Below are 17,380 nucleotides of genomic sequence, written 5' to 3' on the forward strand. Positions count from 1 at the left end.
ATAATACTTTACCTCCAAACACACAATTATTATCCCTTAGTTACAAAGTTCAGCCTGTTCTCACTGTGCCTTCTCTACAAAGTTTGCATATATGTATGCTCATCATCCCCATACAGAGATTGTATCAAATATTGTATGGGTCGCCCATATTTAATTTTTTTTAAAGTAATTTTGTGTTAAATAAAGGTATTAGTCACCTGTAGCTTCCATTCTGACCGAGCTACAGAGTTGACATCAGGTCAATATCATGTGACCACTGCAGCCAATTAATGACTTCAGCAGTCATTGCTGCTGATGTGACATCCAAAAAGTCTGACTGCTGATACCAGTAACACTTGAATGCTCATTTCTATTTCCTGGAAAAGCTAGGGAATGCCCACTCAGCCAATCACTGAATGCAGTGGGCAATTGCCTCAGCTAGCTTGCTTCAATAATACAGTCCTATGAAAAAGTTTGGGCACCCCTATTAATCTTAATCATTTTTTGTTCTAAATATTTTGGTGTTTGCAACAGCCATTTCAGTTTGATATATCTAAAAACTGATGGACACAGTAATATTTCAGGATTGAAATGAGGTTTATTGTACTAACAGAAAATGTGCAATATGCATTAAACCAAAATTTGACCGGTGCAAAAGTATGGGCACCCTTATCATTTTATTGATTTGAATTCCCCTAACTACTTTTTACTGACTTACTGAAGCACAAAATTGGTTTTGTAACCTCAGTGAGCTTTGAACTTCATAGCCAGATGTATCCAATCATAAGAAAAGGTATTTAAGGTGGCCAATTGCAAGTTGATCTCCTATTTGAATCTCCTCTGAAGAGTGGCATCATGGGCTACTCAAAACAACTCTCAAATGATCTGAAAACAAAGATTGTTCAACATAGTTGTTCAGGGGAAGGATACAAAAAGTTGTCTCAGAGATTTAACCTGTCAGTTTCCACTGTGAGGAACATAGTAAGGAAATGGAAGACCACAGGGACAGTTCTTGTTAAGCCCAGAAGTGGCAGGCCAAGAAAAATATCAGAAAGGCAGAGAAGAAGAATGGTGAGAACAGTCAAGGACAATCCACAGACCACCTCCAAAGAGCTGCAGCATCATCTTGCTGCAGATGGTGTCACTGTGCATCGGTCAACTATACAGCGCACTTTGCACAAATAGAAGCTGTATGGGAGAGTGATGAGAAAGAAGCCGTTTCTGCACGTACGCCACAAATAGAGTTGCCTGAGGTATGAAAAAGCACATTTGGACAAGGCAGCTTCATTTTGGAAACAAAAATTGAGTTGTTTGGTTATAAAAAAAAGGCGTTATGCATGGCGTCCAAAAAGAAACAGCATTCCAAGAAAAACACATGCTACCCACTGTAAAATTTGGTGGAGGTTCCATCATGCTTTGGGGCTGTGTGGCCAATGCCAGCATCGGGAATCTTGTTAAAGATGAGAGTCGCATGGATTCCACTCAGTATCAGCAGATTCTTGAGAATAATGTTCAAGAATCAGTGACGAAGTTGAACTTACGCCGGGGATGGATATTTCAGCAAGACAATGATCCAAAACACCGCTCCAAATCCTCAGGCATTCATGCAGAGGAACAATTACAATGTTCTGGAATGGCCATCCCAGTCCCCAGACCTGAATATCATTGAACATCTGTGGGATGATTTGAAGCGGGCTGTCCATGCTCGGCGACCATCTAACTTAACTGAACTTGAATTGTTTGTCCAAAATACCTTTATCCAGGATCCAGGAACTGATTAAAAGCTACAGGAAGCGACTAGAGGCTGTTATCTTTGCAAAAGGAGGATCTACTAAATATTAATGTCACTTTTCTGTTGAGGTGCCCATACTTTTGCACCGGTCAAATTTTGGTTTAATGCATATTGCACATTTTCTGTTAGTACAATAAACCTCATTTTAATCCTGAAATATTACTGTGTCCATCAGTTATTAGATATATCAAACTGAAATGGCTGTTGCAAATACCAAAATATTTAGAACTAAAAATGATTAAGATTAATAGGGGTGCCCAAACTTTTTCATAGGACTGTACCTACTTGTACATCTCAATAAATTAGAATATCATCAAAAAAGTTTTGGACTGTTGCTCAGTGGTCAAAGGTGTTTTCACATTAAAGTAAATTTTGCATTTCACTTGAAAGTCAAGGTCCCAGAGTCTGGAGGAAGAGCAGAGAGGCTTCTGTATACAATCCAAGCTACTCAAGGTCTACTGTGAACTTTCTACAATCACTGATGGTTTGGTTTGGTCTCCATGCCACATTGCTGCATTGATGCTATCATTCATGCAAAAGGAGCCCCTGCCAAGTATTGAGGGCATTTACTCGACAGACTTTTCATTTGGCCATTTGGTGTTAAATAATGTTTTTTACAGTCGGTATATTATAATATTCTAATTTTCTGAGATAATGACTTTTGGGTTTTCCCTGGCTGTAAGCCAGAATCATCAACATTAACAGAAAGAAACACTTGAAAATGTTCACTCTGTTTGTAATGACTCAATATAATATACAGGTTTCACTTTTTCAACTGAATTACTAAAAAAAAAAAAAAAAAAAAAAAAAATTTGATTATATTCTAATTTATTGAGATGCAAACCGGAAGCGTAGCGTTTTGTAGGTATAATTGTCATGCTGCTATTGACAAAATCGCAGTGGTTTAGGAAATCACATAATTTCTGCTGCAGGTATTTTTTTTGCAATGCGTGGATTCACACATTGCAGGGACTGTAAAATGCTACAGTTTTTGCACGGCATTTCCTCCTCTGCCAAACCGCTGTGTCTATGCCATGTGGTTTTCAGCCTTAAGTTACAAGGTACAAGAACTAAATAAGATATGTTATTTCAAAACTAAGCAGGTATTGCTTTTGTACGGTGACCCAGTTTTACTATTTTGGCTACGTATAAACACTGGCACAATGCGTTTCAGGCTTCAAAGAGCCCTTTCTCAAGTACAACCAACTACAGAAACATTTAAACAAAAGCACATATCTCAACACATAAAAGGAGATGGAAACACTGGTGATAACCAAATAAACAAAATGACGAGAGAGTAACTAGACACTGTATACATAAATATATACAAAGACATAACCCAAGTAACATCACAGTCAAGGATAATAAATAAAGGGAACTACGCTGCATACTGCGATGGTGCCCTGATTCCATTCCAGGACAACTTTGATGAAAGTGGTCTGGACACTTGCCCAGTTTGCCCTTCCTATGTAAGCCCTGATTACTCCAAATGCCCTAAGATAGGGTCTGATCCAAGACTCTCTTCCCACTTAGGAAATCTATCTGCACCCATTCATTGTCTCTGTTGCTTCCTACTTATGAAGACAGAGATTAATGACATCCTCTGGACTCCTAGGGATAACTTTATAATTCTAATTACTATGATCATTTATTAACGTCAGTCAGCAGCATTTAATGTACACCGATAAAAGTCACTTTTCATTTTTCAGTCTGTGGGATTTTAACCAATTTTGCTCAGTGATCAGTAGTTTTTTTTTTCTAAGTGATATATAGATCCATATTAGTAAATTTTCACAGTTTTGCTCATCTCTATTGATGACACTATCTTCAAAGATTATTATATACAGTGCTAATATAAACTTCAAAGAGAGAGGATGGTCCCAATGGGAAATATGAAAAAAAATTACTATTATCAAACTATCTTAAAATTAAGTGAATTGGTATTCAATTATCTATACAATTATTACACAAGCGCACAGTATAGCAGACGCTTTGATCCTAATTTCCTTTAGTTACATAAAATGTAAAAGCTGTAAATTGCAAAATAAATTTGAATTTTAAAAATGGAAAATTATTATATTCTCAAAGTCTTTTATTTTAGAAAACACAATTACAATAAAAGGTAATATTGAAACTGAGTTTGCAAAAAATTTACTTTCCCCTCCCCATTCTCCAAGGTTTGATAGTCTACTATATGTTCTAAGCTCATTTTGTCTACTGGAAAAATCACTTGTTCCATGTCAGATGAGGTTTGATGTAAACATCTTGACATTTTAATTGGTCCAGGAATATGTTACAAAAGATAGATAGATAAATAAATAGATAGATGATAGATAGATAGATAGATAGATAGATAGATGATAGATAGATGATTGATAGATAGATAGATAGATAGATAGATAGATAGATAGATAGATATTTGTTGCAAATGTAAATGAATGCTGCTATCGAGGACCAGAACATATCACAGGAAGTGCAGCAACCTCTTGGAGGAAACTGTGTGGCTGGGAGTAGTAGTTACTGGAAACAGGAATTGTTACAGTGGTTAGATGAATCAACCAAATCCTATAACTCTCCCTACGTTCTGGTACAGAGCTGAGGGGGACTGCAATGCACCTAATGGTGGTGGAAGTGATCCTAAGGGCTTGCCCTAATGGTTTTTAGCCTTCTTGAATTAGAGTTGAGTGCCTATGTGTTGATGCAGGAAATGAGATTCAGGAGACTTGAGGTTGCAGAAGACAGACCATGTGCAACTTTATTTGCAGAATGGTACAGTAAGGCAACTAAAAGTTTCCAGTTAATGGAGATACAGAACTTAATATATACACTGTGAGTTTTGCGTGAGCTCAGTGGATGGTAGTTTCAGTAAAGCAATCTCTGGAATTCAGCTCTAGTTTAACGCTTTTGCAATCTTGCACCTTGGAACTGGAAGAAGACTGTCTCTTCCCACACCTCAGAACTTTATGGCTGAAATCAGTTCCCCCCATTCACAGTGGTAAAGCCTCGCTTTACTATCATACTAGAATGGTGGATGATGATTGCTTATTTTCCAGCTTCCCAGTACATTGTACAGAATAATTAATACCAGCATCATGAAGAAAAAATTGTCCCGTAAACATTAAGACCTCATATGGCCCTGAGAGCAGAAAAATAAAAAAGTTGTGGGGTTTAGAAGGGGGAGGGAGTAAAAAACAGTTTAATTCCCCATTAGTATAATGGTATAATGAGTATAATGGTCTCGCCTGTCCCCCACACTGTATGATTGTTCTAACTGTCCCCGACACCGTACAATAGTCCTATATGTCCTACAATGTACACATGCGCACACGCACACACACACACACACACTAATACACAATAATACACAATAATACACAATAACACACAATAATTGTCTATCATCTGAACTATCCTCTCCTCCTTTACCGTGATAAAAAACTATGCCTTATAGTTCGAAAAATAAGTTAATAAATGGTGATTTACTTAGTACTCTTTTTATCATTTATTTGAATATCTAGTAATTTTGTGGCAAATAAACAGGTTTAGTCAAAAAATAAACACCCCCCCCCCAAATAAACAAACAAACCCTACATAGCTCTATATATGGATATATGAAAAGGTTACAGGTGACAGAGTATAGCAACTCAATGACATTGTAATTTTACAGGCTAAAATTTTTGGAAAGGCATTAAAAAAATGTTAAATTGTGTAAATTTGGTATCGTCAGGATAATGTCAACATGCGAAATATAAGTGAAATGTCGTTTTTACCCCACAGTAATAGCCTAAATTTTATAATTCCACCCCATTATGATCTTTTTCTAGCTTCCCAGAACATTACATATAATAATACATGATATCATTATATTGTAAAATTGTCCCACGACATAGGTCTTCATATGGGTCTGTGAACAGAAAAGCAAAAAAAGTATGGCTTTTGGAAGGTGGAGAGTAAAAAACAAAACTGCAAAAGCAAAGAATGGATGTGATGGTAAGGGGTTAAAAAGAGATTTTGCGCCTGCTGAGATGTGCATTATAATAAATATTAAGTCCTAATAAATAATATTTCCTTTAGATAAATATATCATTCACCTTATGCCAATAAATTTTCTTTATACATTCCACAATACATTTAACGGTATTTTAATAAAAGCATAATGAGGGAAAAAAATTCTTGACAAAATAATTCAGAGCTGAAGGGGTTCAATATTTCCACCAGACACTTTACAGTTATACAATAATCACTCAATTCACAGCATAAAGCTTTTTCCCTGTCTTCCTATCTCTAAATTGTTTTTAGATTTCCTATGGGATACATGGTGTGCTTTTTTATGTTAATATTTTCAAGGTAATTATGTTTCTTTAATGGCAAAGTAAAGTGATTTTTGAAGGTTGAATTCCCAAGAGCCTGGCAAAAAATAGGCCACTCTGACTTTCTTTAAATTTGAGAATAACAACTGTCAAAACTAAGCCAGCAAGCTGGCATATCTTTGTGAACCGCAATTCAATTCTTCACTTAATATAGCTTCAATGGGTTGACTAGAAGATGTCTATAAAAGGACATTACCAAACACTGTAATTTGCTAGGGTCAGACAGGTCTGTAGCTTTGTGACTCGGAGCCCATTTAAATTATGCTATCAGCTTTCAAAACCTTATTAGGCTTAACCCATTTAGGCGCCACTAGCTTCTCGGAATCACCAATACACCTCTAATCAGAAAACCACAGAGCAACAAATCTGCTACTGTCTGAAACCTCAGTACAATTTTGTGTATTAATATTTCAATAAGCATGTTGGAACACATGCTCCCTGCTGAGCATTACAACCCGTCAAGAAAAAAAGCAGAGACTGATAGCCAATAAACATATCCAGGGAAGCTCAGTCGTCTGGCTGGCTATTTGGTAACCAAAGAAGGGAGAAATGAAATGGCTGCCTCCCATTGATGCATGATTAATAACTTCCCATAAAGGATGAGCATTTATATTTACGGTTACAGGAAGGGATGAATATATGAAACATAAACAGTTATTAGTATGCATATTCATTGCTTTTCAACAGGTTGTGCAGATGTTGAGTCTTTTAATAGTTTATTATTGTCGCTGCTGCTTTACATTTATACATAGACTTTGTCTACAACACCCAACAATATTAATGTAGTTTCTTACGTATTGTTACAGATTTAGAATTAGAGTTATGTGCACATGGTATAGTTCACGTATATTGCAATGTATAATGTTTGCATATGGTGTTTGCTGTATTTAGTGTGCCCACAAAGCTTTACTTATGCATTTTAGAGTTTATTGTGTGTGCGTTTTTGTTGTTTTTTTTTGTTTTTTTTATAGCAATATGTCTATGCAGATGTTTTATAGTGTATTTTTATTTCCTTTGAGACAAAATAAGTAACAAAGGGAAATCTTTACACTTCTCTTCAGTTTTTGGATTCAATTATAAAAAAAAAAGTGCATGAAAACTGTAATAGCAGTGATGATGATGGATGAAAGCAGATTGTACATGAAAAATACAAAGTTTAATATCAGACTCAATATTACACACAGGTTTGTATATTTTTTTAATGAAAATACAGAATTTAGCAGCAAAGTGAATGCACAATGTGAAAAAGTTCACTCATGAAGCAGATTTTCTCTGTACATTTTGCCATTTGCAGTATAGTTAATGCAATGGCAAATCCTCAACAAGATCTACATGTAACAAAAGCATGCTTTGCTGTGAAATCTCATTGGCTATAATGGAGTTTCACTGACTATAAAGGAAACAGTGTGGCTTCAGAACATGAAATACACCAAAGAGAGGTGAGTATTATATGGAGTATTTATATGCTATTTTACCAAGATTTATCAGAAACCAAAGGGTAAATCTGGTGCCTCTCGTCTTGTGCTGACTCCTTGTGTAAGAGGCCACATGAAAATGACCAACTGGACATGTGCAATCGGCTCTGTCGAATGTGAAATGGCAGAGCCAACTGAGCATGCATGGGACCTGAATCCCGAACACAGGCTCGGACAGATGCTTTTGCTGCGGAAAGGCTTCAGCACAAGAAGAGAGAGGTGTCGCTGGATCTTCGGAAGAGCATGTGCTTTGAGCTCAGGGGACACCCCTTGTGCTTTCTGAAGACTCAATGGAATAAAGAATAAATAAGAAAATTCTCCAAAACGCAGGGGTGGCGTAGAACGGACAAATAAAGGTAGGGGAAAAGACATGTAGTTAGTGAAACAAGGGTTTCCCAATGACAGAATGCGTTTAACTTCACATAACTTTCTAGAAATATCCTCATGGGAGGGGTGGGGGGATGGGAAGAGGACAAAAAAAATCGATGATGGGGGAGTTACCTTACCACACCTGATCCTTACCCAACTTTTCCAAGCTCCAGGATTAGAGGAATTGTGGATTTCTTACTACATAATTTGGCAGATCTGGTATTCTGTAGTCTGGGAAAGCTTGGTAACTTATATGTTCAGCTTTAACAGAGACTGCTGAATCAAACTCTATCGTAAATAAATCGTTGTGGTCCAGCTCCTCAATGATGTCATTCAGATTTCTTAGAACTCAGAATAGGAGCCTACCTGGAAATGTATCATTATATTATTAGGAATTCAGGAGCTTGAAGAAGCCAGATAACAACTACTGCACGCAAATAATGGAGGAATCGTTTGGTGCACATATTCCGTACACAATACTCTCAATACTATCTAAGACTTATACATAATACATACAGCAATTTGGTATTCATAATACTTCTCCATTGGTTGTTATCCAGCTTTCCAAAGGGGGATTTATAAAAGCATAACTGTACCAATTTATTGCATGGATAGAACAAGAGAAGTAAGAGTTTCTAAGGCAAAACTCCACAGATTTATTGCATATTGAATGGATAGAAGGAGAGGAAGGGGGAGAGAGGGGGAGAATTACCAAAGCATAATTATGTAGATTATTGCATATTGCAGGGATAGAAGAAGAGGGTGGAGCTACCAAAGCATAACTCCACAGATTTATTGCAAGGATAGAAAAAATAGTGGTGAGAGTTACTAAGGCATAGCTCCACAGATTTATTGCATGGGTAGAAGAAGGGGGTTTATGAAAGAATAGTTACACTGATTTATTGCCTGTATATATGTAGGAGTAGGTTATTAGCGTATACCAATTTAGATTTAACAGTTATCAGTTTTAGAAGTTGTGGAGCTGTACTGGGTTGTACTGTTGGTACTGAGGTTGTGAGATACAGACAGCTGGTGTTGCTACTATTCTTGGTACTATAACCACATCTATTTCATACTATCAGCATCATACTATCAAAAGCCTATACTGTATAGGGAAATAGTGTGCAGCCTAGACCTAGTCTTTTCTTCCTAAACTTCCTCGATCATGTTTACTAGCAATAGAGGGGTGGGGGTGGGGGAGGGGGCATGGCTGCTGTCTACTTTATTTTTCATGCTTTGCAATTCTGATATCAGACAAAAGAAGAAAATGTAATTATAATCAGTTGTCAGTTTGGTGTGATTTTTTTTTTCCTTTGGATTCTGAGTTTATCAGTCCTGTATGTCAAATAGTAGAAGGTATCTAAAATGTGTAGATGGTCTGCATTTAAGTTATACACTGTTGATAATTGAACAAATCACACAAATATACTTCCAGTGGTAACATCATTTACATTATCCCCTCAACCCTGTCTAAGCCTCTCACCTCTGTCAGGTCAGTCCTCTCTGCGCCAAGCTTATGAGATGCAAGAACATCGAAACAGCTGTCCTTGGCTGAGGGACTACCTGGTAAAATCCCAACATCATTGCAAACAAAGGCCTCTGAGAAGGTCAGCATGATGTTAAAGGGAGCGCCCTCTATTGGTTTGCTTGACTGAGTCTCTGTCTTCCTAATTGCACATTCTCAGTGAGCGCCCTCTATTGGTGTGCATGCCTGAGGTACTGGCTTCCTAATTACATCATGGAAGTCAGATTTGTATATTCTTCCCATATTTTTTCTTTAGTAATAGCCCTTGAATAGCAATCTATTGTAACCCGCAGAAGTAGTGCACAGAGATCTAAACTGAACTGCAGGAAAGTAAGTTCACTCTCTCATCATAAATCTCATTCATTGATGTATTATTAATAATTGTGGAAACACTGTCAGGCAGAGCTCCAGAATATCTTTTATCCACTGATGCCATACTAGATTATTTCTCCCTCTCAATGATAATATGTATAACATAGCTTCCTCAGATATCAAGAATTTAGAAGTTTACGAAACATCATTGTTGCTTTTGTTTCACCAAAATATTCTCCAAAATGTATACATTAACATTTTACTCTATTTAAAAAAATAGTATAGTTTTTTTTTATCTACTTTTTATTAAGATCTCAGAAAAAATAGAGAGGAATTGCAAGTGAACATTGAATTCAGGATGATAAAGGAAAATTTAGTTTATTAGATATTCAAGTTTACAAAAAAATTGTATCACATCTAAGGCTAGGTTTACATCTGCATTCAGGTTTCTGCTTATTGACACCCCCCCTCCCCCGAACGGAAACCTAACCCGCTGCGTGACTTCCGTTCGGTTTCTGCCCAAAAAATGCAGAAAGAAAAGCACTACTTGCAGTAGTTTTCTCTCAGCATTTTTATGCGGAGAGGGGAAAGGAAAACCTGAACGCAGAGCTAACGCTGGTGTGAACCCAGCCTGAACAGTCATGACCAAAGGCCGAGAATTATTAAAGGGGTTGTCCCATCACAAGGATCCTATCTACACTGCTTGTTAATGTGAATGTAAGGCTTTTCCTAAATACATTGCTTCAGCAAAACTGCTTTTTTTGTCCACTATCTTACTTTATTCATTTTTTTTTTTACACATCCCTTGACTTATCTGGTCATAAGTCAAGTGATGTATCTACCTGCTCTGAGGGGGGAGGGAGGAGGGGCTAAGTGCATGGGAGCGAGCCTGGAGGGGGGGTGTAGTTTACCCTTTGGGGGGAAGGGGCCGCCAATACAGACCCGACATCCGCTGTAATAGAGAGGCGGATGCCGGGGACGGTTAGACGCCGGCACAGATGCCTGCTACATCGCTATGCTCCTGCCCTGCATGAAGCCAGCAGCTGCAGGAGCGATGCTGCTATTCCGGACCTCTGCGCCATTGTGCGATCTAATGCTTCAGCGCAGAAGGCTGTTCAATTGTGATCTTTTTCACTTGTAGCACAACTGAGGATTTGTTGCTGTTTGTGAGTCCAGCCAGTACTTTACTTCATTGGGTTACTATGGATTTAAGTTAGTAGCTTTTGATTGACATTCCTCCTGGCCAATCAAGTCTAAGGCACTTCCTTTATATGCTTTTCCAGCCTGCTTCCTTATGCTTGCTATTGCCTTTTGTGTTCTGGCTGAATACTGTTACTATCTATATTTATATTTCTGATTTTGGCTTTTTCCTCTGACTACTCTTTTGGATTCTGACTCTGTACCTCGCTGCTTGACTGGTTTCAATCTCTTGGCTAGCTAAATACCCATTTGTTGTTGTTTGTCTTTTCTGCCTTGTGTCATAAAAAGGAACTACTGCCCAGTTATTCTCTACTCCTTTGGGTAGTTGAGGTAAATAGGCAGGTACAGGGCGCAGGTTCATAATTAGGACTCACTGTCTGTTGTTCCCCTTTCCCCAGGTTTCACCAGCAACTTGAAAAATTATTTTTCTATGTTAGGTGCTGACTATTTTTTGTTCTTTTTTTATTTTTCTTCATGAATACTCATGTAGAGAAGCCATGGTAACTCTAATATAGATTTAACTTCAGCCTCTGATATTTCCAATTTCTTTTCCAATAAAGGGATGATAAGCTGTTTAAAATAAAATGATGGTATAATCTAGAGATTTTCTTGGAGATATGTGTTTTATGATCAATACCTTAAGAAGAATCCTACTGGTTACAGAAAATGTGGAGCATAGTGAACTATGCTGTTCCCAGGGCTCCCACGTTTTAGAAGCTTGCCATGATATCCTGTTTTCATAGCTCACATTTATTTATATAGTAGTTAAGGAAAAAGATAAGCACAGTCCAATTGGCTATTTCCATAAATCCCATCCAGGCCGTCCGAACATACAGCTGTGAATTCCCATTGTAGCCAGTAATACTAAGGGCTCGTTCACATCTGCGCCCAGCACTCCGTTATGCAGGTTTCCGTTTCCTGCATAAAACAGAGCAGGAGACGGAAACCTGCAGGAGTCTTTCTCACCCATTCATTTGAATGGGTGAGAGAGATGTCCGGCCGTGAGCGGCGGTGAGCGTTTTATGCTCTCTGCCACAAAATTGCTTTTTTTTAATCTGGACACAGAGTCGGACATGCAGTACTCTGTGTCTGGATTAAAAAAAAAAAACAGTTTCTCAGCGGAGAGCATAAAACGCTCATTGCCGCTCATGGCCGGACCCGGTCTGTGCTTTCCGTCTTCTTGCATGTAGAAGACGGAAAGCACAGAATGGAGTGCCTAACGCAGGTGTGAACCAAGCGTAAGTAATAGAGATGAGCGAACAGTGTTCTATCGAACACATGTTCGATCGGATATCAGGCTGTTCGATGTGTTCGATTCGAATCGAACATTACGTGGCAAACTCCCAAAAAATTTGATTCCCCTCCCACCTTCCCTGGCGCTTTTTTTGCACCAATAACAGCGCAGGGGAGGTGGGACAGGAACTACGACACCGGAGGCATCGAAAAAAATCGGAAAAAGTCATTGGCTGCCGAAATCAGGTGACCTCCATTTTAGACGAATAGTGGATTTCAAATCCGGGTCATATGAGAATGTGAACTTTGTGACTAAGAGACAGGGATAGCTGTACAGGCAGAGATAGCTAGGGATAACCTTTATTTAGATAGGAATGTTATTAAAAATAACTTTTTGGGGCTCTATCGGGTGTGTAATTGTGATTTTTGTGACATAAACTTTTTCCAATAGGAATGCATTGGACAGCGCTGATTGGCCAGAGTACGGAACTCGACCAATCAGCGCTGGCTCTGCTGGAGGAGGCGGAGTCTAAGATCACTCCACACCAGTCTCCATTCAGGTCCGACCTTAGACTCCGCCTCCTCCGGCAGAGCCAGCGCTGATTGGCCGAAGGCTGGCCAATGCATTCCTATGCGAATGCAGAGACTTAGCAGTGCTGAGCCAGTTCTGCTCAACTACACATCTGATGCACACTCGGCACTGCTACATCAGATGTAGCAATCTGATGTAGCAGAGCCGAGGGTGCACTAGAACCCCTGTGCAAACTCAGTTCACGCTAATAGAATGCATTGGCCAGCGCTGATTGGCCAATGCATTCTATTAGCCCGATGAAGTAGAGCTGAATGTGTGTGCTAAGCACACACATTCAGCTCTACTTCATCGGGCTAATAGAATGCATTGGCCAGCGCTGATTGGCCAGAGTACGGAACTCGACCAATCAGCGCTGGCTCTGCTGGAGGAGGCGGAGTCTAAGATCACTCCACACCAGTCTCCATTCAGGTCCGACCTTAGACTCCGCCTCCTCCGGCAGAGCCAGCGCTGATTGGCTGAAGGCTGGCCAATGCATTCCTATGCGAATGCAGAGACTTAGCAGTGCTGAGCCAGTTCTGCTCAACTACACATCTGATGCACACTCGGCACTGCTACATCAGATGTAGCAATCTGATGTAGCAGAGCCGAGGGTGCACTAGAACCCCTGTGCAAACTCAGTTCACGCTAATAGAATGCATTGGCCAGCGCTGATTGGCCAATGCATTCTATTAGCCCGATGCACACACATTCAGCTCTACTTCATCGGGCTAATAGAATGCATTGGCCAATCAGCGCTGGCCAATGCATTCTATTAGCGTGAACTGAGTTTGCACAGGGGTTCTAGTGCACCCTCGGCTCTGCTACATCAGATTGCTACATCTGATGTAGCAGTGCCGAGTGTGCATCAGATGTGTAGTTGAGCAGAACTGGCTCAGCACTGCTAAGTCTCTGCATTCGCATAGGAATGCATTGGCCAGCCTTCGGCCAATCAGCGCTGGCTCTGCCGGAGGAGGCGGAGTCTAAGGTCGGACCTGAATGGAGACTGGTGTGGAGCGATCTTAGACTCCGCCTCCTCCAGCAGAGCCAGCGCTGATTGGTCGAGTTCTGTACTCTGGCCAATCAGCACTGGCCAATGCATTTCTATGGGGAAAAGTTAGCTTGCGAAAATCGCAAACTGACAGGGATTTCCATGAAATAAAGTGACTTTTATGCCCCCAGACATGCTTCCCCTGCTGTCCCAGTGTCATTCCAGGGTGTTGGTATCATTTCCTGGGGTGTCATAGTGGACTTGGTGACCCTCCAGACATGGATTTGGGTTTCCCCCTTAACGAGTATATGTTCCCCATAGACTATAATGGGGTTCGAAACCCATTCGAACACTCGAACAGTGAGCGGCTGTTCGAATCGAATTTCGAACCTCGAACATTTTAGTGTTCGCTCATCTCTAGTAAGTAATATAATACCCCTTAAAGTCTAAGCAATGACATTAAACTTGAAGCTCTGGAGAAAATATGAAAAGATGTTTTATCTAGGCTAACCATATTTCTCAAGATATCATAAAACATAATACAAGTTTAACATGGCCCACATATTTTACTATGCTGGGCTATTTATGACTGATTTAGGCATATTATATATTATTGATGCTTTTTATATTAGCCTTATGATCTGTATTATGGCGATCATGGCTTCAGGTCATCACTTCTTTTTGTTTTGTGAACTTCGACTTATATTATACTTTGGCAATATTTTGTTGTATGTAAAGCCCTGTCCACATTGTGAGTTATGCGTATCTGACAAAGCACCAACCAGTCATGATTCTTCCTAATGAATTATCTCCTCTAGTTTTTATATCAAGTCACTTTTCAAGTAGCATCATAGAGTAAGAACACAGCTTTCTCAGGATATGTCATAGTTTGTTACCAGTTTACGTCAGTGTCCGTACAGTGAAGGAATTAGGTGGTGAAATGTTTGGAGTGATTACCCACAAGGATTTTCATGTTGTGGCTTATGGTACACACCAGAGTGTGTGCGTGTACATTTGTCCCTATGACTCATGGTCTGGTTTTTGCAATCTTTAACACCATTATTCAATTTTTCTCTTGTTCTGAGCTGTTTGGGGTTATGTTGTTTTGCTATTATGAGAAAGGCTTTGCTGTATATTATTGGAGGCTGTGCTGGTTATTATGGGCTACTATGCCTAGCAACTGTATTATGTGAGGGGACTATCTAGCTATTGTTAAGGGTGTACCTGGTTATTAAGGGAGCTGTGTTAGCTATTATGGGGGTTGCATCTAGCCATTATGAGGCCGCTGTGTCTGTCTATTAATTAAGGGGTACAGTTTGCCTAGCAATTATAGGGGGCTGTGACTAAATATTTTAAGGTAGAAACTGTACTTAGCTGTTATGATAGAGATTGTTCCTGACTATTATTGGGTAGATTGAGCCTAGCTGTTAGGCTGGACACTGGGACTAACAATTATTAGGGGAGACTTAGATGGGCTACTCTGAATTAAGCTAAAACACTCACTTCAGAATAGATGCATCCAAAAATGAAAAAAACAAAAAAAAAAAAACAAAAAAAACCAAAAAAAAACTAATTGCTAAAATTTAATGTTATATTATAAAGATACTGAGGGCATAGAAAATGCATCACTTATTACTGTATATTGTATGTTTCAGCCTATCCCAGCTATATAGTCTTGGCATAGGATGAATAGGGACCACAAAAATACAGCAGAACTGTCATGGTAAAATCTCCTTTTACTAATAAGAAGTGGTTTCATACAGTATAACATGCTGTACAGTCGTGGTGAAAAAGGAATGATCTAGTGGCCATGAAATAGTTAATTTTTTATGTGTATAGACATGGAAAATAATAATAATAATAATAAAAAAAAAGATACTAGTTTCTATTTATTTAAAGGGATCCTATCATTCAATCACAATTTTTTCTCATTAACACAAGAAAGACTATTCTTCTCCTACCTTTTGTTGTCTTCTCCATGCTGCCCATTTTTTGTCTGTATGTAAATTAGTTCCCTCGCAGAACTGGGGGTGTCCTAGTTCTTGGGCCTAGGACAAGTCGACTGCGCATGACCGCCGGCCACAAGAAACTGGCTGCTTCCAATACTGTGTAAGTGGCCATTTTTCTTGTGGCCGTGGGCATGCACAGTCGGTTTTGCCCTAAGCTCGAGGCCTAAAAGTTACAAGCTACCGCCGGAAGAAGATGCAGTGAAGACCTTGTTCCAGAAGAAGAGGAAGCGGCGCTGGAGAGTTCTCTGGTAGCATTAGGGATGCTCCCATTGCTGTTTGAGCGCTGGGGCCCGCCCCCAGTGCTGCAAGAGAACTCATTTACATACCGACAAAAAACAGATTTTCAAGCGAACGGCGGCGTGCAGAAGACAACAAAAGGTGGGAGAAGAATAGCCTTTCTTAAGGCTATTCTGGCATGTTAATGAGAAAAAATTGTGATTGAATGATAGGATCCCTTTATACCACATTACTAGTTATCACTAGCTATGTGGTGAAATAATATGGCATCTTTGATGGCACATTGCCCTTAAGTTCTGGTTGCATATAACTTAATTGTGTAATACAGATATAAAAAAGAAAAAGCAGACATTCATGTAGTAACAATTGACTAAATAATAGAGAATAGAATATGCATCTAAACTGTATTATTTGAGTTTTTAAAGGGTATGCATTTTGCATTAGAGCCGTAATGAAATATTCATACATCAAATACACAGGCTCAGTGAAGTACAATCAAACATATTATAATTCTTACATTCTCATAAGAGAAACATATGACCACTAAGGATTTACATGCACACAAACTGATGAGATAATTAGTCTATCCAGACAAGCATAAAGGAAGTGGAATGAGTTGTGGGTATAGCCTATTATCAGTGGTCACTGAACAGTTAAATAAAATGATTTAAAAATGCTCAGCTTGAAACAGTAGATGTCTATGAATAATTTTCTTAATCAAGTAAAGCTTTATATTATGTATAAGAATGGTTCCTCATAATATATTAATGCAGCACCTGCTGATCACAAATGAGTGAAATGTATTGTATTCCATTGCTTATCATTGTGCATGTCACAGAGCCTTGAGACTGAGTCGAAACAAGATCCTCTCCAGATGAAACTGTGTGACAATGCTAAAAGTGATGCGCGCTCTATGAAAATAAATAAAAAAACAATATCCTGCATCCTTTTCATGTTAATAACACTACAGCCCATTCAAGCTTTGGCATCTTTTCTTTTTGTCCATTATTTTACCTTTAAGATCTGTATCACTTGTTATATGTATCTTTTCAGTATCTATCTTTTGTAGTTGTCTGGCACATTGGAGTATTTTATCATTTCACTCTCGAAGGTTATGATACAGTTTTTATAATATATACTTTGGAACATGCCACCAATATTCTTATCCGAATACATTTACATCCATAAATAGCCATTCCTTTATTCCTATTGTTACCTTAAAGGAATATTCCCAAAAAAATAAGAATATTTACATATGTAGACAATTAAAAGTAAAATATTTTGTAAATATAAATAATAAAAAAAATGAATTTAAAAAAG

This window comes from Leptodactylus fuscus, chromosome 1 (assembly GCF_031893055.1).
Source record: "Leptodactylus fuscus isolate aLepFus1 chromosome 1, aLepFus1.hap2, whole genome shotgun sequence".
NCBI classification, from domain to species: Eukaryota; Metazoa; Chordata; class Amphibia; order Anura; family Leptodactylidae; genus Leptodactylus; species Leptodactylus fuscus.